This window comes from Oncorhynchus clarkii, chromosome 1, assembly GCF_045791955.1.
Source record: "Oncorhynchus clarkii lewisi isolate Uvic-CL-2024 chromosome 1, UVic_Ocla_1.0, whole genome shotgun sequence".
Taxonomy (NCBI): Eukaryota; Metazoa; Chordata; class Actinopteri; order Salmoniformes; family Salmonidae; genus Oncorhynchus; species Oncorhynchus clarkii.
Window position 1 is genome coordinate 49362567 of NC_092147.1, and position 27109 is coordinate 49389675.

At 42.1% G+C, this 27109-nt stretch overlaps 2 pseudogenes; both read right to left on the reverse strand.

Annotated features, from left to right (window-relative positions):
- Nucleotides 1-899: 899 nt before the first annotated feature.
- LOC139406045 (cryptochrome-2-like) lies at nt 900-4190 on the reverse strand (annotated as a pseudogene).
- A 125-nt stretch (nt 4191-4315) lies between these two features.
- LOC139406136 (cryptochrome-2-like) lies at nt 4316-20826 on the reverse strand (annotated as a pseudogene).
- Between the last annotated feature and the right edge of the window lie 6283 nt (nt 20827-27109).

Sequence of the window (27109 nt, forward strand, 5' to 3'; positions counted from 1 at the left end):
GAGGTTCCAGTAAAATGCCTCACATTTCAGAATACAGAACAACCCATTGTCTTATTATCGTGTGCCACTGCAGATCCATTGGCTGTTCTACAGCCTGCTGCTCTGACTGTTCCTCCCACTGCTCCTGTGCTGTTCCTGTTGTTGCCGCTTGTCTCCTTGGGCAGTGATGGTGTGCTGGTGTTTCGGGTGGGTGCACTTCTGGGTGCTCTATGGTTCGGAGGGCCTGCCTCTCTTCAGAGTGTTGGACTGGGCAGATAACGTGTGTGTGGGTGACTGCATTAAATAGAGTTTAGATTGGTCATGTCTTTTTCCTGTACATGTATCCTTCACTTTCTGTTAGACGACATGTATTTGTTTAGCTGATACATTGAAACTTTGAGAAAAGAAAACTCATGCATTAAATTTCAAATCATAGCTTGTTTTTTTTACGTTAATCTAAAGCAGCAACTAAAACCTGGAAAATGCTGCTTTCTTGACCAGGACTTTCCTGGTTAATTAAATGATAAATAAAAAAAAAGACATACCACAGGTGCTGCTGCTGATCTAAAAGTCGTCTGTTGGGGGAGGCACTGCCTCTTCCTGGATGGTGGGCACAGAGGCCAGGAGACCTGATGGACACACACACACACACACACACACACACACACACACACACACACACACGTTACATCACTGTTACCATGGCAGCCACTGACTGGAAATAGCCTACATAACGGCTGATGGCCGCGGAAAAAATGGTGATGCAGGACATCCAAAGAAAAAAACAACAACAACATTTAACCACTAGGTGGCTCTCTCTACATCCATAGAATAAGCCAGGAGAAGTGCTTTGTAAAAACAGGATGCAAAAAGAGTCAAATGACTAGCTAGAAGATTGTGGTGGAGTTGTGGGCCGAATCAAGAGCCAAATTGCTTCAGTTCTCAATAGGAACTGTGAGAGAGAACCATGATGTGGAATCAGAAGAGAACGAGTGGGAGAGTTGCTGGAAGACCTTCTTCATCTTTTCTATGTTGAGCCTGCTGCCCTCTGCGTGGTTGATCATGGGCTTAGGGTAGTCCATTCATGATGCAGTAAGCTGCTTTCTGAACAGGCTCTGGGGCTCTCCACGGCTCATAGATGTAGTAGTTGGGATAGTCCTTTAGCGTAAGGATGTAGCGCCTGTGAGATAGACAATCACAGATACAGTGCCTTGCAAAAGTATTCGGCCCCCTTGAACTTTGCGACCTTTTGCCACATTTCAGGCTTCAAACATAAAGATATAAAACTGTATTTTTTTGTGAAGAATCAACAACAAGTGGGACACAATCATGAAGTGGAACGACATTTATTGGATATTTCAAACTTTTTTAACAAATCAAAAACTGAAAAATTGGGCGTGCAAAATTACGTAATCACGGACCAATCACCGTCTTTTGTCTGAAGCCCAGGAGGGCAGTAAGTGAGTGTCTGTGTTTGTGTGTAGTGTGGGTGTCTATGTGAGTACCTGATGTAGTGTGTGTGTAGTGTGTACCGGATTTAGTGTGCATGTGTGTGTGTCTACGTGTGTGCCTATGTGTGTGTATGTGTCTACGTGTGTCTATGTGTCTACGTGTATGTGTCTATGTGAGTGTGTATGTGTGTGTGGTGTGTACCCTGCTTTAGTGTATGTGTGTGTGTGTGTGTGTGTGTGTGTGTGTGTGTGTGTGTGTGTGTGTGTGTGTGTGTGTGTGTGTGTGTGTGGGCGGGCGTGAGCGTGTGTGTGTGCGTGCGTGCATGTGTGTGTGTACCTGATGTAGTCTCCTCTGGGGTCTTTCCTTTGTCCGAAGCCTACACGAGAGTAGCAGTGGAAGAACTGCTGGAAGAAAGACACTGCAGGAGAGCCACATCCAGTGCCTGAGTTTATACTCCCGTCTGCATCCAGAGGCACCTCCTCAAATACCTGACAGGCAAAACCAACCAGCACAGAATACAGTTAGTCAGATTCTAGTGAAGCGGCACCACTACTGTCTCTCTTAAGCGTCTATCATAGTCCAAAACGTGTATGTGTATTCACAGCAGTGTTCGAGTATATTGGACCGTTGGCTTTCGTGCTTTTAAAATTCACAGAGCAGCTCAAGCTATTTCTCCAATGTCACCACATTAAAATGAATAGAGGATGTGTAGCGGAGCCGCGTTGGTTGGGAATTGTGGGGAGGTGAGCGTTTGTGATTTGCATCCTCCGCAGATGGTGGTCTCAAAGCAGTTTAGCTATGCATTGCGTCGTATCGTCTGTGGACTATGATTTACGCTCGGTTGTCTTTATGCCATGCTTTGTATATTAAGTAAATCCCCATGTCCCCCAATGCTTTTATGTGTGTGTAAATGTCTTGTATTTGTGAGAAACATATTGGACTGTTATGTGGAAGTAATAGGCTAAGGTAAAGAAAACACTGCGTTGACATTCTGTATTCGGTAAAAGCTCTTTAAACACATGGACAAGGGGAAAACGCCCCAATAGGGAAAAGCCCCAATAGGGAAAAGCCCCAATTGGGAAAAGCCCCTATAGGGAAAAGCCCCAATAGGGAAAAGCCCCTATAGGGAAAAGCCCCTATAGGGAAAAGCCCCAATTGGGAAAAGCCCCTATAGGGAAAAGCCCCAATTGGGAAAAGCCCCTACAGGGAAAAGCCCCAATAGGGAAAAACCCCAATAGGGAAAAGCCCCTATAGGGAAAAGCCCCTATAGGGAAAAGCCCCAATGTTACATGCTCTAAGACACTGGCTGACTGATAACATGCTTTGTGGCTTAGCCCAGACACTGTATATTTGCAACGGGCTTATGACAAGCTTTACAGGTTACTTTTAAATGTCTTCCTAACAAATGTAAGGTTTGACATTTTTACGTTTTATCCAAACTATATCTGTTTGGGTTTCTTGCAGTCAATTTGCAGTCTACAAATGATTTGTAATTCTGTTGACATTTTATATATTTTATATATTTAGTAGACGCTCTTATTCAGGCTCGGGGATTTGAATCAGTGCCTATTTACCTGATTTGTTTAATATTCATATTTAACAGTTAATATGCTTAACAATGGTATAGACATGTATTTAGTGCCAATGCTGTGCTTCTGAGAAAGGATGGTTCATTTCTTCCACGTTCACTCCCCGCAGCTGGTCTAGGCGTGTAGTCAGGGACATGGGATGGAGATCAGCTGGTCTAGGCGTGTAGTCAGGGACATGGGATAGAGATCAGCTGGTCTAGGCGTGTAGTCAGGGACATGGGATAGAGATCAGCTGGTCTAGGCGTGGAGTCAGGGATAGAGATCAGCTTGAAAAACAGATAGACCTGTATTATTTCCATTTCTCTTTGCTTCTGAGTAAGCTGGTCACACGGCATAAGACAAAGAGCCTCTGAGAAGTGACCACTGTACTTCGGCCCATCCTGTTCTTTTACTGTCTTCCAAGGGCACAGCTGTGGGGAGAGAGAAGAGAACGGAGGCTAGCTTGGTAGAGAAGGGAGTAAACGGAACCAACGTCTGCTATGACCCGATACACATAGCCACAAGATGAAAACAAGGTAGCTTAAATTGCCCTGATCTGCCAGGGAGGGTGGAACCAACCATGACTAAGCAGTTTTGTGTTTCAATATAAACCCTTTGCTTCTCTGTATTATTAGAGCACTCAATCGATTCACCTTGTATGTGTGTGTTGTATTGACCTGCTCCCTTACTAATAAGTGAATAAAGAAGTATAACTCTGACTTGTGTGATAAGCTTGTCTTTCCTCATTTGATAATACAGAAAAAACCACTACACGGTCCACGGCTGACTCTAGTTGATGATCCCTGCTGCATAGGCTACTTGCTCAGCCCATAAAATGAAATATAAAATCACCTGCTATTGAAATTAGGCTCTCGTCATTCACTTTCCTGTCAGATCGACTCGGGGCAGTATTTGTTTCATTCGGGCCAGTAGCATTCAGTTGAATGTTGAGCCCTGCTGTGTGCGGTGTGCTGTGTGCTCCAAAAGAATGTTGCAGGAATGGTAATCTTATCGGTTTCCAACGGAAACGACATCAGAACAATCTGAGATGATGTGTGTCAAAGTTTTATTTCTTGTGCTTTTGGAGGTGGAACGACCCACATCCAATTCTGTTGTTTTAATACATTTTCAAAGTGAGATTTTGAGAGCAAAAACCTGACAAAATGTATTAAAATCACTTGCTTTCTCCATGTTTTTGGTTTGTTTGTTGCCATGGTATCATTTTGGTATCAAGTCTATTTTTTTCAAATTCTATTATTTTACTTGAATATTACATGGCGATCAGCGAACACATGTTGTTCCTGGTCCACTGAAAGTTAGCCACCCAGGCATTTCTGTCTAAGTGTTTGTAGAGTCTCTAGTGCTTCAGACTCCTCACCCTTCCACATCGCTGGGCCCAGTCCTTGAGTCTTGAATCCTGGAGAATGGAGTCAAGACAAGTCAAGCACAGTCAGATAACAAGCACCAAATGTACATGGACACTGTGACTCTCTATTTCTCCTTGTCAACAGACAGTACTGCAAACAGTACTGCACACAGTGCGTGAGGAATAACAGGATGTAACAGTTCTGGATATCACAATGGTGGAAATGTGTCAAGCACTATATTATACTGTACAATCACACTGTTGTTCCACCAGGTGTTAATGAAACAAAAAGAGTAGATTTAGGTCAAAGTTAAAATTACCTTCTTCCATATGGTCGGAGTCCCTTCTCCCTAGTCTGGATTACCCTTTCTGACAACTGCTCATGCAAAAGGGGATTTATACAGTGCCTTCAGAAAGTCTTGACTTTTTCTACATTTTGTTGTGTTACAAAGTGGGATTAAAATGGATTTAACGCTGTTGGTGTGATAGAGGCGAAAGAGCTTTGCACACCTAGATTGTACAATATTTGGGCATTATTCTTCAAAAATTCTTTAAGCTCTGTCAAGTTGGTTGTTGATCATTACTAGACAACCATTTTCAGGTCTTGCAATATATTTTCAAGCAGATTTAGGTCAACCCGGTAACTCGGCCACTCAGGAACATTCCCTGTCATTCTTGGTAAGCAACTCCAGTGTAGATTTGGCCTTGTGTCTTAGGTTATTGTCCCACTGAAAGGTGAATTCATCTCCCAGTCTTTGGTGGAAAGCAGACTGAACAAGGTTTTCCCAAGGATTTTGCCTGTGCTTAGCTCCATTCCGTTTATTTTTTATCCTGGAAAAACTCCCCAGTCCTTAACAATTACAAGCATACCCATAACATGATGCAGTCACCACTATGCTTGAACATTTGGGGTGTGGTACTCAGTAACGTGTTGTATTGGATTTGCCCAAAACATAACACTGTATTCAGGACAAAAAGGTAATTGCTTTGCCACATTTCTTGCAGTATTACTTTAGTGCCTTGTTGCAAACAGGATGCATGTAAAGGTGAAATAAAAAAAATAGAAAAATGTTTTGGAATATTTGTATTCTGTACAGGCTTTCTTCTTTTCACTCTGTCAATTAGGTTAGTTTTGTGGAGTAACTATAATCTTGTTGATTCATCCTCAGTCTTCTCCTATCACAGCCATTAAAGTCTGTTTTAAAGTCACCATTGGCCTCATTGTGAAATCCCTGAGCGGTTTCCAGAAACGGAGTTAGGAAGGACGCCTGGATCTTTGTAGTGACTGGGTGTATTGATACACCATCCACAGCATAATGCATGCACCATGCACCCCCTAGATTCGATGTCTGTGCCCCACAAAAAAACAAAAAAAATCCCCATCAAAACCAGTCTAAGCTAGAGATATCCACCGCATGCACCAATGGCGGCCTTCCACATCTACGGAACATGAGACATCCCGAAAATCAATCCTCTCACCAAAATGTCTGTAGCGTTCAAACAAATACGAAAGGAATGGAAAGATGATGCTCTCACGAACACGATGGTGTTCAGTTTTGCTCTACAACCCCCACAAGCGTCACGGGAAACATCTGAAGCTAGCCCGCTACCAGTTTAAAATGTTTTATTCAATAGCAGTAAGGCCAAATTCAATGTTTCATCAAATAATTGTTTCGATACCTAAAAGGGTCCTGAAATTCAAAATCAAATGCCTTAAATGATCCTTGGTATGACCATCTTAAAACAACTCCATATGTTAGTTTTGTAGAACCTCCCCCCATAACAAAGGGGTTGAATACTTATCGACTCAAGCCATTTAAGCTTACATTATGGGGTATTGAGTGTAGGCAAGTGGCACAAAATATAAATGCAATCCGTTTTAAATTCAGGCTGTAACAACAAAATGTGGAAAAAGTCCAGGGTTCTGAATACTTTCCGAAGGCACTGTAAAATACATCTGATTGATTGATTACCCAGCTCTTCCAGAACAGGGGACGCTGTAGTGTCAGTCTGTGGTTGTCTGCGGTCTTCGTCTGACAGCTGTCCAGTTGTTCTTGTGTGATGGTGGGCATGGGTTTCCTAGGCAGCTCTAGCCTGTTCCCTAAGGCCTGGAACTTCTTGCAGGTCAGCGGAGGACTGCCGTTGTCCTTCTCAATTATCCTGATAACAGCAGAAACATGAGGGACAGTGAGATTAAAACATTGACATCTGGGCCCATATTCATGAAACTAATCAGAGTAAGCGATGATCTAAGATCAGGTCCTTTAGGTAAGGTCTACACTTGTTGTGACAAATACAGTTTGACTTGATTTGATTATATGTGACAAAAAAGTTTGATTTGATTATCCTGTTCTAGTGATTTTACTCATTATTTATCTCAAAGGCATAACTGATCCTAGATTAGCACTTCTACTCTGAGACAGTTTCTGAATACATGGCCCGAGGTAACTTTGCAGAAATGTCAATAATAATACTGTTGGTGTGGGGAAATGATGCTGTTAATAAAAATGTCTTCTTTGGTATGACGCTATAAGCTTGGCACACCTGTATTTGAGGAGTTTCTCCCATTCTTCTCTGCAGATTCTCTCAAGCTCTGTCAGGTTGGATGGGGAGCGTTGCTGCACAGCCATTTTCAGGTCTCTCCAGAGATGTTTGATCGTGTTCAAGTCTGTCTGTTGTCTGTGTGCTTAGGGTTGTTGCCCTGTTGGAAGGTGAACCTTCACCCCAGTCTGAGGTCCTGAGCACTCCGGAGCAGGTTTTCATCGAGGATCTGTCTGTACTTTGCTCCGTTCATCTTTGCCTCGATCCTGACTAGTCTCCCAGTCCCCGCCGCTGAAAAACATCCCCACAGCATGATGCTGCCACCACCATGCTTCACCGTAGGGATGGTGCCAGGTTTCCTCCAGAGGTGACGCTTGGCATTCAGACCAAAGAGTTCAATCTTGGTTTCATCAGACCAGAGAATCTTGTTTCTCATGGTCTGAGAGTCTTTAGGTGCCTTTTGTCAAACTCCAAGCGGGCTGTCATGTGCCTTTTACTGAGGAGTGGCTTCCGTCTGGCCACTCTACCATATAGGCCTGATTGGTAGAGTGCTGCAGAGATGGTTGTCTTTCTGGAAGGTTCTCTCATCTCCACAGAGGAACTCTGTCAGAGTGACCTTGGTCACCTTCCTGACGAAGGCCCTCCCCCAAATGCTCAGTTTGGCTGGACAGCCAGCTCTAGGAAGATCTTGATGGTTTCAAACTTCATCAATTTAAGAATGATGGAGGCCACTGTGTTCTTGGGGACCTTTAATGCTGCATAATTCATTTGGTACCCTTCCCCAGATCTGTGCCTCGACACAATCCTGTCTCGGAGCTCTACAGACAATTCCTTCAACCTCATGGCTTAGTTTTTGCGCTGACATGCACTGTCAACTGTAGGACTTATATAGACAGGTGTGTGCCTTTCTAAATCATGTACAATCAATTGGACTCCAATCAATGTAATGTATCAAAATGTGGAAAAAGTCAAGTGGTCTGAATACTTTTTGAAGGCACTGTAAATGTAGAGGTAGAAATTATTAAAACATAATTTCAAGATTAAAATAGAGCATAACTTTTTGAAATGCCAATTGATTCTGATCTGGCAATCTTTGCACACCAACAAACTGGTTGTTTCAAGTTAACTACACAGTACATCATTTCTCAGCACAATTCAAAACATCATAATAACAATACAGTTTTACTTTTCAGTTTTTGAAATTCTGTAGTTTTTACATTTAGTAAAATCTAAAATCCTACTGTATAAATGATTTATAGTCAACTTGTAAAGTAAACATAGTCATGGTACTTGATTTGATCATAGTTATCAAGTTGTTATTCATCTTCTCCATTACTCATATACAGGATGTACAACAAAGTACATATAAAATATATATTTTACAAATTATAATAAAATGGCAGCATCATGACTCATTATAGAACAGCGGGCAGTATCTACATAGCCATTCCCTAACCATGCCCTGATGAAGTTACAGCACGTCATCTATATCGGTGCTGGCTGGAGCCTTTCAGACCTTCCTATTGGATCATTCCCTGTTGTGGGCCGGGCCAAACAGGCGTATCAAGAGCCTCCATGAGTCTCCAGCAGAAACATGGTTTGTAATGGCTGAGCACTGCCACCCTACCGGGCCGCCACTCGCAAGTCTGCCACGGTGACTGCCTCCCTGCTTAGCTATTTCATCTCCTCACTGCTTGGAGCCTGCACACGTTGTGTGGTGTGACAGCACTGAGCTATGGGACTCTGCTGTAGGAAGTAAAACATCAAAACTCTTTCAGTTGGTTCTACATCAGTGAGAGCTTTTTCCCCTTTGACCTCCGGACGCAGCATGCGTGTCTTTCGAGCATCGATCACATTTATGTAACCCACTGTGCTCTAGTTTAGTTACAGTAACATACTGACATCGGTTAGCCTACTGGATAGTAAGAAATAGGCTGAATGGAAGCTACTGTGCTGACAACAGAAGTTGTGGAAATGTGAAAGTAGAAATTATAATCTTATTGATCCCTCCCGGGCAAAATACCCCACCAATGCTGCACTTTACACTGTCCTGGGGTTCTGGATTTTCTGGAACCTGACTTGGTTCTGGATTTTTCTGCTCAGTGCTCCCACCGCTCCCCTGCCGCTTCCCTTTCATTGACATGGAGGGAGAAATGTCATGTTGTACACTAAAGATATGGTTGACATCTTCAAACTATGTATTCCTTGCGTCCTCCTCTCCGAAAACTCAGTGTTCACGGCCTATAATTGAACATGCTCTTAGATGTGACGTTTCCCTACCCGCGAGCATTTTCTCAATTTACACTCTTATTTTCCAGTTGGCTCTTCTCTATCCAGCAAGCAACCGTGTTGAATATGCCACCGGAAACAGTTTGAGCTCAAAATTCAAATACTATTCAAATCACTATTGAATGTACAGTTATCGGACTAATCAGAAATAACTTCAAATGACATGGGTAGGTAAGCACTAGCCTGGTCCCAGATCTGTTTATGTCGTCTTACTAACTCCTATGGTCATTGTCCTCTGGCTACAGAGCACAAACAGATTTGTGACTAGGTTTTTTAAAATTATTTTTAAATTTTTTAACTTTACCTTTATTTAACCGGATAGGCTAGTTGAGAACATTTACAACTGTGACCTGGCCAAGATAAAGCAAAGCAGTGCGACACATACAACAACACCGAGTTACACATGGAATGAACAAGTGTACAGTCAATAACACAATAGAAAAAAGAAAGTCTATATACAGTGTGTGCAAATGGCGTGAGGAGGTCAGGAAATAAATAGGCCAATAGTAGCAAGTAATTACAACGTAGCAAATGAACACTGGAGAGATAGATGTGCAGATGTGCAGATGATGATGTGCAAGTAGAAATACTGGTGTGCAAAAGAGCAGAAAAGTAAATAAAACAATATGGGGATGAGGTAGGTAGGCTATGTACAGCTGCAGCGATCGGTTAGCTGCTCGGATAGCTGATGTTTAAAGTTAGTGAGGGAAATATAAGTCTCCAGCTTCAGCGATTTTTGCAGGTAAGCACTATCGCGGAGAGAAGCATTTCACTTATTGGACCCTTCCTACTGAATGTGACAGTGAGTGACTAACCTGTCCAAGTTGTAGGGTGTGTTAGAATTCCCCACTATTGTCTCCACTACAAACTCCTGGGCCATTTGAATGATGGATTCATCTCTCTCCTTCCCAAAGGTCACCCGGGTGATGTTCCACTCCTACAGAGAATACAAAGGCAGGAGGAGGGATAGAGACGGGTATACAGGTGGAAATTGGGGCGGCAGGGTAGCCTAGTGGTTAGAGCTGTTGGACTAGTAACCGAAAGGTTGGAAGTTCATATTCCCGAGCTGACAAGGTACAAATCTGTCGTTCTGCCCCTGAACAGGCAGTTAACCCACTGTTCCTAGGCCGTTATTGAAAATAAGAATTTGTTCTTAACTGACTTGCCTAGTTAAATAAAGGTTTAAAAAATGAGAGAGGATGAGAAATGATAACATGACATATTGTATGTACTGGGGTTGAGATCATTATTCAGTGAGGTTTTTGGGACTGTCTGTTGACTATCTGTTGACAGATATGCCAGACTAGCCATATCTCCCAGACATACAGATCAGAACCTAACAATACTGTTTGCGCCTGCATGATATTGACACAATTTTGTACCTACTAGGGCAGAGAAATCAATCTTAATGCGTGTTCAGGAAAACACATTTTGTATTCACCTATTGGGCCTATATCTACTGTGTGCCCAGGCAGCATGACAGGTTGCCAGAGTGTACACGTAAGTCAATGTGTTTATTACGATGAGGGAAAACAGAGTATTCTCCATCAGTGCTTGTTGCAACCAGTGGTTTCTTACTAGTCACAGAACCTTCTAAACATCCCCCAGGGATTGTTCTGCCATTGAAATCCTTGGGATTTCAAAATTCTGGAATGGGAAAATGCTAAAACCTGATATACGGTATGTAGAAAAGATATGTTTTAAATAAATATATATCATCTTAGAGAACTATGTTGGAGCAAAAGAATACAGCTTTAACCAAAATGTTCTCTCAGCTCCATGGCAAAATGTGTAGAATTGCAAGAAATTTGCCGACAGAACCCATTGCCTCGCCCCGTGCCACGCCCACCACCTAAGCCCCTTTTTGATCCAATAAAACCCTGCTTATCTGTTGAAGCAGTGGCTGAATAGATGCAGCAATCTCCTATAGTGATCTCATCTCTGCGCAGAACAATTTCATCACCCTCACTGCATTCACTATCAAAATAGGCAGCAGTGTGCAATGTATCTGTACTTCTGAAGAGGGGCTGTTATTGGAGTTTTATAGACATCTGATGTTGATGGCTATTCAACCATCTAGGCCCTGCTGCTATACACACAATGGTGATAAGAGCTTACAGCTGAATGTGAAATGTGCTGACTGCTCTCAGACCTGAAGGACTCTTGCATAAGCAACCCTTTCTCTTAACCGGCTGGTCGGTGCTTCACCCACTACACGTTCACAACATGTCATCTAGCGCTGTCAATTGGACATCTCAAAGTTTGGCAAAGTGGCTGTTCACGAGCACATAACTTCTGAATGATTGTATTATGACAATCAGCCTAAAAGCCTGTGAGACAATCTTTGCCCAACTGTCAAAAGAGCGATGTTTTCTCTCTCCTCTTAGTTATCAACCTTTCAGAGATGAATTGAGACATACAAAAGTGCCATTTCTTAGAACAGGTGAAAACAGGCGACTGGCATCAGACCACTTACTTCTTTACAGGTTGTTCAGTGTGGCTTGATTTATTCATTAACCATAGGCTCTATTTCTGATAGGTGGAAAACACGTTCTTCTCATAGGCACCTCACAAGACTAATGGTGATTCATCATCTTGTCTCATGCATGAACAAACTCATTGCGTGGTAGAAAATATGGGTAATTAAGCAGGTTGACGCATATTCTCAGTGTTCAGTTTATTAAATGAAGGTGTCTGAGTTGTAGGCTGTGTTGTGTTAGGCCAGGCATAGTCATTGCGCAGCTCGCAGAGCCTTGATTGGTGGCTCGCGGTAATATTTCGATTTTACATGTGCAGACCACCAAATACAGCACAATTTCAAATAGTTTCAGAGCAGTCAAATTCCACAAACTCCCAACAGGTGGCAGTATAAGATAGATTTTGAGCTTTTGCATTAACATGTGCAGTCGAATTACCTTGCAATAAAGATTTAAAATTGGGCTTCTACTATTTACAAGAGTAAATATATTCAAATCATTAAAATCCAGACAGAAAATATTTACACAAGAAGCAATCTAATATCACACAGTCAAACTCTCAGTCATTTAGTAGTTTCACCATTTGTTTGGAAAACAAATATCAGCAACTTACTGCTTTGCTGAAAGTACAGTAAGAGCTGATGAACAGAACAACTTCTGCTGCAGAGAAATTGACGGAGGCAACATATGAGAATGTATGGATCTTGGCCAGTAGCGATTTTAGTATGTACGTCTTGGTGGGGCAAACAATTGTTATTTTTTCAAATGCATGCCAGCAAAGCCACTACACTACACAACACAACACTAAACAATACATTAATTGCACTATAAAGGTGACAAACCGTGCCCACAAACTGTTAGGGCCTACATAAAGCTGTCCCAACAGCAGAGTTCCAACACCTTACCACTGCTACACCTGGCTATCAGTGGAGCCTTGTCTGGTAGCAAAACAGTTAATTCAGCCTCATTTACTGCCTTTAAAAAAACATAGCCGATATGGCTGACTTGCTTACTTTGTTGGGGATAGGGGGCAGTATTTTCACTTTGGATGAATTGCGTGCCCATAGTGAACTGCATCCTACTCTGTCCTAGATTGCTAATATATGCATATTATTATTACTATTGGAAAGAAAACACTCTGAAGTTTCTTAAACTGTTTGAATTATGTCTGTGAGTATAACAGAACTCATAGGGCAGGCAATCTTCCAAACAGGAAGTGAAATTCTGAATGCGGGTCTAATTTTAAGTCATCGCCTCCTCACTTCCAAATAAGATATGGATCTGTTAGCACTTCCTACGCCTTCCACTAGATGTCCTCATTCAGTAGAACGTGGAATGGAGCCTCTGGTGTGAACCTGACCGAATAGGAGGGTAATGAGTCACTGTCCTGACAGAATGCCATTTCCTGGTTGCGCATTTGTCTGTTGATATCACCATCATTCCATTTGGCTGCAGATGAAAACGTATGCTCCGGTTGGAACGTTATTGGATATAAATGAAACTAACATCCTGAAGATTGATTCTCTACTTAGTTTGACCAGTTTATTCGACCTGGAATATATATTTTTTAAGTTTTCGTCCGAGTTCTCCTGGACCAGCGTCAGCTTTTGGGCACGTGAGCTGAAAGTGCTAGCAAATGCAGCTAATTGGACACTAATATTGGACATTATGGAACAAAACAACAATTTATTGTGGAACTAGGACTTCTTGCACTGCATTCTGATGAAAGATCATCAAACGGTAAGGGAATATTTATCATGTAATTTCGTATTTCTGTTGACTCCAACATGGCGGAGAAATATATTTACGTCTGAGCGCCGTCTCAGATTATTGCATGGTATACTTTTTTCGTAACGTTTAAAAAAAATCTGACACAGCGGTTGCATTAAGAACCAGTGTATCTTTAATTATATGTAGAACATGTATCTTTCGTCAAAGTTTATGATGAGTATTTCTGTTACCTGGCGTAGCTCTCTGTAATTACTCTGGATATTTTGGAGGCATTTCTGAACATGGCGTCAATGTAAACCGAGATTTGTGGATATAAATATGCATTTTATCGAACAAAACATAAATGTATTGTGTAACATGTCATATGAGTGTCATCTGATGAAGATTATCAAAAGGTTAGTTATTCATTTTATCTCTAATTCTGCTTTTGTGACTCTATCTTTGGCTGGGAAAAATGGCTGTTTTGTTTTGATTTGGTGGTGGTCTAACATAAATATATGTTGTGTTTTCGCTGTAAAACATTTTAAAAATTGGACACAATGGGTAGATTAACAAGATGTTTATCTTTCATTTGCTGTATTGGACTTGTTAATGTGTGAAAGTTAAATATTTCTAAAGAATATTTTAGAATTCCCCGCGCCACCTTTTCAGCTGAATGGGGGAGTGGGAGTTCCCCTAGGGGAATGCCTTGCCATAACAGGTTTTAAACAAATATGGTTTCTACTGACAATTGAGACGTACAAACTATGGCATAAGTGGATGAGGAGTGGATAAGAGGCAATCCATAATTCCCATTAAGACATTAATGAGCGAGCTAGGATGGACGTAGTCAATATAACTATTTGTTTAGCACTTTTGAAATGTACATGACATAATTCAGAACATGGGTCGTTCTTACAGTTATCTCCTTGTACACCAAGTCAGAACCGTAGGATAAGCAGACAATGAAAACTCTTACAATATTCGATGATGACATTTCTCTAAACCGGACTATAGGCTAAATGTGCACCACCAAATCAGAACATGATTATGAGGGGAAAAGAGACCAAATTATTAGGGTGAGGCACATGGGCTGCTAACAGCTTACTACACAATATACACTTAGTATTACTTTCTTAGCTACAGTATACATATCTCCCTGGCATTGTACATAATTTATGCAGCAGCATACAATACATTTTTGGACTCTTTTGGACTCTCAGGAAGGTGCACGGCAGTCCTTCATGGGCAAGTTTTGTCATCAAAGTCTGTCATTCACTGGATTTCAATACAACTGTGAACATAAAATAAAAAAGGTTGAGATTTCCCAGTTCCGAGTTTCCAGTTGTTTTGAACACGGCAGAAGTCATGCTGGATTGACAGCATGGCCAATGTTGAATGTTTATTATTTGAAACTTGGAAAAGATACCTTTAAACCCAGACTTGGACCACACACACACTCCACTGAATAGTAGGCTAGTGATTGCTTTCCATACCACTCATTGTTGTATTTGCGATTTCCAACTTGTTGTGTAATGTTGATGTCCAATGGCTGATGAGTACAGATACGTTTTATCTATATTTTCTCTTCATATGACAACAATTGAAAATTATTTGCCAGAAGATTGTTGACTTGATTCAGGATGATGACTGCTAGCTTGCTAGCTAAGATTTTGAAAGTATGATTTTGACATGATGTGGCCAATGACCTTGAGCCTTCTTGAAATGGCACTGCTAATGTAACTCTCCCTGTAGATTTTGCGGTGACGCAGTGTCCCCATGAGTGACAGAACACTGAGCCAATCACGGCGCAACTAGAGAACATTACCAACCCCTGTATTCTGCCACACCACCACAGAAAGCACTGAGCTAGGCTGAAACAGATACATTTTGGAGCTGCCTTACTCAAGAAAGCAAAAAAGAGACCAAGTTTGTATCTGATGCTGCCTGAACCAAAAGAGTATAAAATGTTGTATCCGTAGCATTTGATTGATCAATGCCAGCAAGCATTTGCTCAACTGTGGGTTGTACTGGTGCAGCAAAATGTCCCCCGAGGGAGGCCAGTTTGGATTTGGCTTCAGACCAATCAAATAATTTCCTAAGCAAAACCTATTTTTGTTTGTTTCTGGGCTGCTTGTGTTGATGTCTTGCATAGATGGAGATGTTGATGTGGATTTGTGGTTTTGACTTAATTCTCTGTACAGGTCAATGATTATGATGGTGAATCCGATCAAACCATAAATTAATATGTTGTGCCACTGGCCTGAGACGATAGAAGTTAAATATGTAGCCTAGATGTAACCTAGTAGGCTCACCTTAGCTCGCTGCACAACTTAGCTGGTTGATTATTGCCCATGCCAGGAAGTTAGGCTTACAAGTCCCTAACCAACAATGGAGTTGAAAAAATATGAATAAGAATAAGAAATAAAAGGATCAAGTAATTAAAGAGCAGCAATAAAATATCAATAGCGAGTCTATATACAGGGGGGTACCGGTACAGAGTAAATATGCCGGGGCACCGATTAGTCGAGGTAATATGTACATGTAGCTATAGTAATTAAAGTGACTATGCATAGATAATAACAGAGAGTAGCAGTGGCGTAAATGCAAATAGTCTGGGTAGCCATTGATTAGATGTTCAGGAGTCTTATGGCTTGGGGGTTGAAGCTGTTTAGAAGCCTCGTGGACCTAGACTTGGTGCTCCGGTACCGCCTTCCATGCGGTAGCAGAGAGAACAGTCTATGACTAGGGTGGCTGGAGTCTTTGACAATTTATAGGGCCTTCCTCTGATATCGCCTGGTATAGAGGTCCTGGATGGCAGGAAGCTTGGCCCCAGTGATGACTGTCTTGGTGTGCTTGGACCATGTTAGTTTGTTGATGTAGACACCAAGGAACTTGAAGCTCTCAACCTACTCCACTACAACTCAATTCGTATTTGGTAGCAATGCCTTTAAATTGATTAGCTTGGGTCAAATGTTTCTGGTAGCTTTCCACAAGCTTCCCACAATACGTTGGGTGAATTTTGGCCCATTCCTCCTGACAGAGCTGGTGTAACTGAGTCAGGTTTGTAGGCCTCCTTGCTCACACACACTTTCTCAGTTCTGCCCACAAATTCTCTATAGGGTTGAGGTCAGGGCTTTGTGATGGCCACTCCAATACCTTGACTTTGTTGTCCTTAAGCCATTTTGCCAAAACTTTGGAAGTATGCTTGGGGTCATTGCCTATTTGAAAGACCCATTTAAAATGACCAATAAATAGACCCATAAGATCTCTGTCCCCATGTGCAGTTGCAATCCATAGTCTGGCTTTTTATTTTCGTATTTGGTAGCAATGCCTTTAAATTGATTAGCTTGGGTCAAATGTTTCTGGTAGCCTTCCACAAGCTTCCCACAATATGGTGGGTGAATTTTGGCCCATTCTTCCTGACAGAGCTGGTGTAACGAAGTCAGGTTTGTAGGCCTCCTTGCATGCACACGCTTTTTCAGTTCTGCTAACAAATTTTCTATGTGATTGAGGTCAGGGCGTTGTGATGGCCACTCCAATACCTTGCCTTTGTTGTCCTTAAGCCATTTTTTTGGAAGTCATTGTCCATTTGGAAGACCCATTTAAAACCAAACTTTAACTTCCTGACTGATGTCTTGAGATGGTGCTTCAATATATCCACATAATTTTCCTGCCTCATGATGCCTTCTATTTTGTGAAGAGCACCAGTCCCTCCTGCAGCAAAGCACACCCACAAAATGATGCTGCCACCCCCATGATTCACGGTTGGGATGGTGTTCTTCGGCTTGCAAGCCTCCCCCTTTTTCCTCCACACGTAACGATGGTCATTATGGCCAAACAGATCTATTTTTGTTTCATCGGGCCAGAGGAAATTTCTCCAAAAAGTACGATCTTTATCCCCATGTGCAGTTGCAAACCGTAGTCTGGCTTTTTTTATGGCGGTTTTGGAGCAGTGGCTTCTTCCTTGCTGAGCTGCCTTTCAGGTTATGTCGATATAGGACTCATTTTACTGTGGATATAGACTTTGTACCTGTTTCCTCCAGCATCTTCACAAGGTCCTTTGCTGTTGTTCTGGGATTGATTTGCACTTTTCGCACCAAAGTATGTTCATCTCTAGGAGACAGAACACGTCTCCTTCCTGAGTGGTGTCATGACGTTGGCCTGGGGGTAGGTTTATGACAGTCATAAATACCTCTTCCCCCCTTTTTCATCTCTCAACCCTACTGATGTTACCTTTGCAAATCCTTTGGTTAACATAGAGATTCTGGGAACATCAGAAGGTGGGGGGAAATGAACTATATTCTGGTAATCCGAACAATTGAACATATGCAGTGGTATTTAATGAATATGATGTCAGTTCGGTTGTCATCTGAGTCATTCTCATCAATGATAAGATGACAAACTCTACAGTGTAAAGTCTACACATCAGAGTTATCGGATTCACATGGAATTGCTGTTCAATTTAAATGTTTGAATATGACATTTTTCGTGATGGAATGAAATGTGATTTTAGCTTAAAAAATTTGAGATTTGGGTTTTCATAAGGCATGGCTCTGCTCAATCAGTGGCCCGCCCTTGTGAAGGAACATGGGCTATAAAACTTTTCAAACACGCCCTCCTCTCCCTTCCTATATAAGCCCTTGATGACAATATAACCTCCTGTTCCGAGGACGTGAGGACGACGATCCGATGTCAGAATGGTTCAGATAATAACTACAGAACGAAGCCAACATCAGCGTGAGCTTTGGTTGCGAATGGTATGAACTTTGAACTCTTATTCACTACAGAAGTGATACCTCCTAGTCGTTGAGTTAGCAACAGCAGATGCAAACGCAGGTTAGGAAGGAACAGACAGAGTATCCCGTCTACCACACAACGACGTTACTACAACGTATTTACCAGCAGAGACATTCTTCAAAGGACTCGGTTGGGCAACTCCGCCTTCCATCTACCACCAACCTACTGAAGCGCAGCTCAGAGTAAATATTTATTACATTTTCCTTTTCCGAATGGGCAGTAATTTGGAATGCATAAGATACTGTATTTACGATAGCACAGCTTCGCCCTTTGTTCCTCAGTCTTCCCGCTCCATCACTCAAACCCAGCCTCTTTTCTTTTGTGTAACCAGCTGTCATATCTGTTCCACCCGCTAGGGACGTTTTCCTTTATGACGTAATTTGTAATCAAGTTGATTAATTAAGTGTATGTGTAATTCTGTGTGATTAGTTAGGTATTTAGTAAATAAATAATTAAACCCAATTTTGTATTGCTGATTCAACTTGTTAGCCAGGGTTTGTGCAGATAACTAAGAATTTACAACTTTCAGATGAGACTGAATTACGATTACGATTAATATTGACTGCTATTGATGTAAAATATTACTAGGTCTTTAAGAGTTTATTCGGAAGATAACTGCTCTATAAATATTATTTTGTGGTGCCCTGACTCTCTAGTTAATTACATTTACATGATTAACTCAATCAGGTAGTATTAATTACGGAGAAATTATTTTATAGAATAGCATGTCACTTAATCCGGCATAGCCAGAGACAATACAGTGGTATGACGGCTGCGTGGTCCCATGGTGTTTATACTTGCATACTATTGTTTGTACAGATGAACGTGGCACCTTCAGGCGTTTGAAAATTGCTTCCAAGGATGAACCAGACTTGTGGAGGTCTACAATTTTTTCTGAGGTCTTTGCTGATTTCTTTAGATTTCTCCATGATGTCAAGCAAAGAGGCACTGAGTTTGAAGGTAGGCCTTGAAAGACATCCACAGGTACACCTCCAATAGAAGCTTCTAAAGCCATGACATAATTTTCTGGAATTTTCCAAGCTGTTTATTAAAAGGCACAGTCAACTTAGTGTATTTAAACTTCTGACCCACTGGAATTGTGATATGGTGAATTATAAGTGAAATGATTGGTCTGTAAACAATTATTGGAAAAAGGACCTTTGTCATGCACAAAGTAGATGTCCTAACCGACTTGCCAAAACTATGGTTTGTTAACAAGAAATGTGTGGAGTGGTTGAAAAACAAGTTTTAATTATTCCAACCTAAGTGTATGTAAACTTCTGATTTCAACGGTTCATATAAGTAGCGTTAATACTAGGCAACAGGATAGATGCAGTAGCAGGTAGCCAGCCATTTGATTAGCCATTTAACAGTTTTGTTTAGCAGTCTTATGGCTTGGGAGTACAGTGCCTTGCGAAAGTATTCGGCCCCCTTGAACTTTGCAACCTTTTTCCACATTTCAGGCTTCAAACATAAAGATATAAAACTGCATTTTTTGTGAAGAATCAACAACAAGTGGGACACAACCATGAAGTGGAATGACATTTATTGGATATTTCAAACTTTTTTAACAAATCAAAAACTGAAAAATTGGGCGTGCTAAATTATTCAGCCCCCTTAAGTTAATACTTTGTAGCGCCACCTTTTGCTGCGATTACAGCTGTAAGTCGCTTGGGGTATGTCTCTATCAGTTTTGCACATCGAGAGACTGAAATTTTTTCCCATTCCTCCTTGCAAAACAGCTCGAGCTCAGTGAGGTTGGATGGAGAGCATTTGTGAACAGTTTTCAGTTCTTTGGATTCAGGTCTGGACTTTGACTTGGCCATTCTAACACCTGGATATGTTTATTTTTGAACCATTCCATTGTAGATTTTGCTTTATGTTTTGGATCATTGTCTTGTTGGAAGACAAATCTCCGTCCCAGTCTCAGGTCTTTTGCAGACTCCATCAGGTTTTCTTCCAGAATGGTCCTGTATTTGGCTCCATCCATCTTCCCATCAATTTTAACCATCTTCCCTGTCCCTGCTGAAGAAAAGCAGGCCCAAACCATGATGCTGCCACCACCATGTTTGACAGTGGGGATGGTGTGTTCAGCTGTGTTGCTTTTACGCCAAACATAACGTTTTGCATTGTTGCCAAAAAGTTCAATTTTGGTTTCATCTGACCAGAGCACCTTCTTCCACATGTTTGGTGTGTCTCCCAGGTGGCTTGTGGCAAACTTTAAACAACACTTTTTATGGATATCTTTAAGAAATGGCTTTCTTCTTGCCACTCTTCCATAAAGGCCAGATTTGTGCAATATACGACTGATTGTTGTCCTATGGACAGAGTCTCCCACCTCAGCTGTAGATCTCTGCAGTTCATCCAGAGTGATCATGGGCCTCTTGGCTGCATCTCTGATCAGTCTTCTCCTTGTATGAGCTGAAAGTTTAGAGGGACGGCCAGGTCTTGGTAGATTTGCAGTGGTCTGATACTCCTTCCATTTCAATATTATCGCTTGCACAGTGCTCCTTGGGATGTTTAAAGCCTGGGAAATATTTTTGTATCCAAATCCGGCTTTAAACTTCTTCGCAACAGTATCTCGGACCTGCCTGGTGTGTTCCTTGTTCTCCTTGTTCATGATGCTGGGAGACACACCAAACATGTGGAAGAAGGTGCTCTGGTCAGATGAAACCAAAATTGAACTTTTTGGCAACAATGCAAAACGTTATGTTTGGCGTAAAAGCAACACAGCTGAACACACCATCCCCACTGTCAAACATGGTGGTGGCAGCATCATGGTTTGGGCCTGCTTTTCTTCAGCAGGGACAGGGAAGATGGTTAAAATTGATGGGAAGATGGATGGAGCCAAATACAGGACCATTCAAAATGTTATGTTTGGCAACAAGAAAACCTGATGGAGTCTGCAAAAGACCTGAGACTGGGACGGAGATTTGTCTTCCAACAAGACAATGATCCAAAACATAAAGCAAAATCTACAATGGAATGGTTCAAAAATAAACATATCCAGGTGTTAGAATGGCCAAGTCAAAGTCCAGACCTGAATCCAAAGAACTGAAAACTGTTCACAAATGCTCTCCATCCAACCTCACTGAGCTCGAGCTGTTTTGCAAGGAGGAATGGGAAAAAATTTCAGTCTCTCGATGTGCAAAACTGATAGAGACATACCCCAAGCGACTTACAGCTGTAATCGCAGCAAAAGGTGGCGCTACAAAGTATTAACTTAAGGGGGCTGAATAATTTTGCACGCCCAATTTTTCAGTTTTTGATTTGTTAAAAAAGTTTGAAATATCCAATAAATGTCGTTCCACTTCATGATTGTGTCCCACTTGTTGTTGATTCTTCACAAAAAAATACAGTTTTATATCTTTATGTTTGAAGCCTGAAATGTGGCAAAAGGTTGCAAAGTTCAAGGGGGCCGAATACTTTCACAAGGCACTGTAACTATATCTATTTTGCCAATTGGATGGATCCCCTCTACCACACGGAACCCCACTAATCTACCGATGGAAACGCACGAGGTGGCTAAAAACAGACCTCCATCCTATGCTAGCTTGCTACTGATGGCTCGGATAGCTGTCTGAAACGCCGTTACCCCAACCAACCTCACGACTCACTGGACCCTTATGATCACTCGACTAAGCATGCCTCTCCTTAATGTCAATATGCCTCGTCCATTTCTGTTCTGGTTAGTGTTTATTGGCTTATTTCACTGTAGAGCCTCTAGCCCTGCTCATTATACCTTATCCAACCTTTCAGGTCTACCACCCACACATGCGATGACATCACCTGGTTTCAATTATGTTTCTAGAGACAATATCTCTCTCATCATCACTCAATACCTAGGTTTACCTCCACTGTATTCACATCCTACCATACCTTTGTCTGTACGTTATACCTTGAAGCTATTTTATCGCCCACAGAAACCTCCTTTTACTCTCTGTTCCGGACGTTCTAGACAACCAATTCTCATAGCTTTTAGCTATACCCTTATCCTACTCCTCCTCTGTTCCTCTGGCGATGTAGAGGTGAATCCAGGCCCTGCAGTGCCTAGCTCCACTCCTATTCCCCAGGCGCTCTCTTTTGATGACTTCTGTAACCGTAATAGCCTTGGTTTTATGCATGTTAACATTAGAAGCTTCCTCCCTAAGTTTGTTTTATTCACTGCTTTAGCACAATCTGCCAACCCGGATATTCTAGCCGTGTCTGAATCCTGGCTTAGGAAGAAAATTTTGAAATCTCCATCCCTAACTACAACATTTTCAGACAAGATAGAACGGCCAAAGTGGGCGGTGTTGCAATCTACTGCAAAGATAGCCTGCAGAGTTCTGTCCTACTATCCAGGTCTGTACCGAAACCATTTGAACTTCTACTAAAATCCAACTCTCTAAAAACAAGTCTCTCACTGTTGCCGCCTGCTATAGACCACCCTCTGCCTTCAGCTGTGCTCTGGACACCATATGTGAACTGATTTCCCCCCATCTATCTTCAGAGCTCGTGCTGCTAGGCGACCTAAACTGGAACATGCTTAACACCCCAGCCATCCTCCAATCTAATCTTGATGCCATCAATCTCACACAAATTATCAATGAACCTACCAGGTATCACCCCAAAGCCATAAACACGGGCACACTCATAGATATCATCCTAACCAACTTGCCCTCTAAATACACCTCTGCTGTTTTCAACCAAGATTTCAGCGATCACTGCCTCATTGCATGCATCCGTAATGGGTCAGCGGTCAAACGACCTACACTCATCACTGTCAAACGCTCCCTGAAACACTTCAGCGAGCAGGCCTTTCTAATCGACCTGGCAGGGGTATCCTGGAAGGATATTGATCTCATCCCGTCAGTAGAGGATGCTTGTTTTTTTATATTTAAATGCCTTCCTCACCATCTTAAATATGCATGCCCCATTCAAGAAATCTAGAACCAGGAACAGATATAGCCCTTGGTTCTCTCCAGACCTGACTGCCCTTAACCAACACAAAAACATCCTATGGCGTTCTGCATTAGCATCAAACAGCCCCCGTGATATGCAACTTTTCAGGGAAGCTAAGGTTCTGGGACACTGTAAAGTCCATGGAGAATAAGAACACCTCCTCCCAGCTGCCCACTGCACTGAGGATAGGAAACACTGTCACCACCAATAAATCCACTATAATTGAGATTTTCAATAAGCATTTTTCTACGGCTGGCCATGCTTTCCACCTGGCTACCCCTACCCCAGTCAACAGCACTGCACCACCCACAGCAACTCGCCCAAGCCTTCCCCATTTCTCCTTCTCCCAAATCCAGTCAGCTGATGTTCTGAAAGAGCTGCAAAATCTAGACCCCAACAAATCAGCCGGGCTAGACAATCTGGACCCTTTCTTTCTAAAATTATCTGCCGAAATTGTTGCAACCCCTATTACTAGCCTATTCAACCTCTCTTTCTGTCTGAGATCCCCAAAGATTGGAAAGCAGCTGCGGTCAACCCCCTCTTCAAAGGGGGGGGACACTCTTGACCCAAACTGCTACAGACCTATATCTATCCTACCCTGCCTTTCTAAGGTCTTCGAAAGCCAAGTCAACAAACAGATTACCGACCGTTTCGAATCCCACCATACCTTCTCCGCTATGCAATCTGGTTTCAGAGCTGGTCATGGGTGCACCTCAGCCACACTCAAGGTCCTAAACGATATCTTAATCGCCATCAATAAGAAACAATACTGTGCAGCTGTATTCATTGACCTGGCCAAGGCTTTCGACTCTGTCAATCACCACATCCGCATTGGCAGACTCGATAGCCTTGGTTTCTCAAATGATTGCCTCGCCTGGTTCACCAACTACTTCTCTGATAGAGTCCAGTGAGTCAAATCGGAGGGCTTGTTGTCCGTGCCTCTGGGAGTCTCTATGGGGATGCCACAGGGTTCATTTCTTGGACCGACTCTCTTCTCTGTATACATCAATGATGTCGCTCTTGCTACCATTCTGTATACTTCTGACCCTTCTTTGGACACTGTGTTAACAACCCTCCAGACGAGCTTCAATGCCATACAACTCTCCTTCCGTGGCCTCCAATTGCTCTTAAATACAAGTAAAACTAAATGCATGCTCTTCAACCGATCGCTGCCTGCACCTACCCACCCGTCTAACATCACTACTCTGGACGGTTCTGACTTAGAATACGTGGACAACTACAAATACATAGGTGTCTGGTTAGACTGTAAACTCTCCTTCCAGACTCACATCAAACATCTCCAATCCAAAGTTAAATCTAGAATTGGCTTCCTATTTCGCAACAAAGCATCCTTCACTCATGCTGCCAAACATACCCTTGTAAAACTGACCATCCTACCGATCCTCGACTTCGGCGATGTCATTTACAAAATAGCCTCCAACACTCTACTCAGCAAACTGGATGCAGTCTATCACAGTGCCATCCGTTTTGTCACCAAAGCCCTATATACTACCCACCACTGCGATCTGTATCCTCTCGTTGGCTGGCCCTCGCTTCATATTCGTCGCCAAACCCACTGGCTCAAGGTCATCTATAAGTCTTTGCTAGGTAAAGCCCCACCTTATCTCAGCTAACTGGTCACCATAGCAGCACCTACCCGCAGCACACGCTCCAGCAGGTATATTTCACTGGTCACCCCAAAGCCAATTCCTCCTTTGGCTGCCTTTCCTTCCAGTTCTCTGCTGCCAATGACTGGAACAAATTGCAAAAATCACTGAAGCTGGAGACTCATATCTCCCTCACATGCTTTAAGCATCAGCTATCAGAGCAGCTTACAGATCATTGCACCTGTACATAGCCCATCTGTAAATACCCCATCCAACTACCTCACCCCCATATTGATATTTATTTTATTTTATTTTTTGCTCCTTTGCACACTAGTATCTCTACTTGCACACTCATCTTCTGCACATCTATCACTCCAGTGTTCATTTGCTAAATTGTAATTATTTCGCCACTACGGCCTATTTATTGCTTCACCTACATAATCTTACTTAATTTGCACACACTGTATATAGACTTTTCTATTGTGTTATTGACTGTACATTTGGTTATTCCATGTGTAACTCTGTGTTTGTGTCGCACTGCTTTGATTTATCTTGGCCAGGTCGCAGTTTTAAATGAGAACTTGTTCTCAACTGGCCTACCTGGTTAAATAAAGGTGAAAAAATAAATACAAATAAAGGTATGTACAGTACATCTCTGCATTCAATAATTGCACTTGTGTGGGCTACTTAGCAAACATGTGATGACATATACCATCTAAATGTTGTCACGCCCTGACCATAGAGAGCCATTGTTTCTCTATGGTATAGTCAGGGCGTGACTGGGGTGTTCTAGTCTATTATTTCTATGTGGTGTTCTAGTTTATTATTTCTATGTGGCGTTCTAGTTTTCATATTTCTATGTTGGTGTGCTTGATATGGTTCCCAATTTGAGGCAGCTGGTAATTGTTGTCTCTATTTGGGGATCATATTTAGGTAGCCTTTTTTCCACCTGTGTTTTGTGGGATATTGAGTAAGTGTATGTAGCACCTCTGTAGTCACGGTTCGTTGTTCATTTATTGTTTATTGTTTTTGTTACGTTTCACTATTAATACATTAGGTGGAACTGTAATCACGCTTGCACCTTGGTCCGTTTCTACAAACGATCGTGACAACTCTAGGACCATGATTATGAAATGGATTTAGAAATCTATGATGTCTAATCTGTCAGCAACATAAGCCATAATTACCCTTAATATTAAAGACGCTGACCGCAATGTTGGTGACTAAATATTTTAGAAACCTCTCACTTTGGCTGGAATTCGTCAATAAGCATTCAATACATGCATAATTAATGTCTTACATCGATTAGATACAATCTTTATTTGAATCCATATAATTTTGTGGTCAGCCATTTTGGATACAAGGAACACTGATTTCCTGTTATATGAGCCAGACTAACTAGAATAATGCACTGCCCAGCATTACCAGAGCTGACGGCAGAAGTGTGGCGAGTTGGCATTTGCCCAGCACTTTTCAATAAGGTGGAGAACCACTCAGTTTGCAAGGCAGGCTCAATGGCTCCCCGAGGGAGAGCAAAAAGAGAGCGATGGCAAAGACGTGGTGCACATGTGTGATGTAGTACGCAATTTTCAGGTACCACATTTGGCTTGTGAGTGCCACTTTCTCCACCAGTGGCCAAACTTCGCACACCGCATCTTTAAAATGAGCTTTTGACTAATTGGACTAGCTACCATCTAAGACTGCTAGATTGTGGACCAAGACATTGTGCACCGAAGACAGGACTTCCTCAACCAGTGTCCCAGTGTTAAAGACATGAGAGGCAGATGGCCTGCTCTGTTTGAAACCTCTCAGGTGAGTCAGCAGCCAAAATATACAGTACCAAATGAAATATCTGTACCATTACAAACCTCTTAATTGATGATATTTGAGTATTTGTCTTTCAGATAAATGAAGAATTCCAGAGGATCACCACAAAGCATCTTGAGCAAAGGTTTATGGCCATGTTGGACCAGTACATCCCTAAGCTGCTGTCCTTATTCCATTCCAAGGGAGGAGCACTTGGGCATAGATTGCGGGTCATGCTGGATGTGTTACTCCAGGTAAAGTATTCTCAGGAAAAATTCATTGTTTTATATTTTGCTGGCTGATGTTTGGTGCTGCAATTTAAGTCATAGCCCCTGCTTTAGTACCCAAGCACCATACGCCTTTTAGTAATACGGGATACTTGGATCAGTGGATGCATAGACTTCAACCCTTTACATATGCACAGATTCAATCGATGTGAGTTCAGTGAGGAATTTTTGTTCAGTGTTACTGAGCAATGAGCAATGAATGGTATGTGGTTTGTATTGAATACCTAATTTCAGAACCCAAATAGTACCCCCATTTGAGAAGACAAGAGAAGTGGTTTTACGT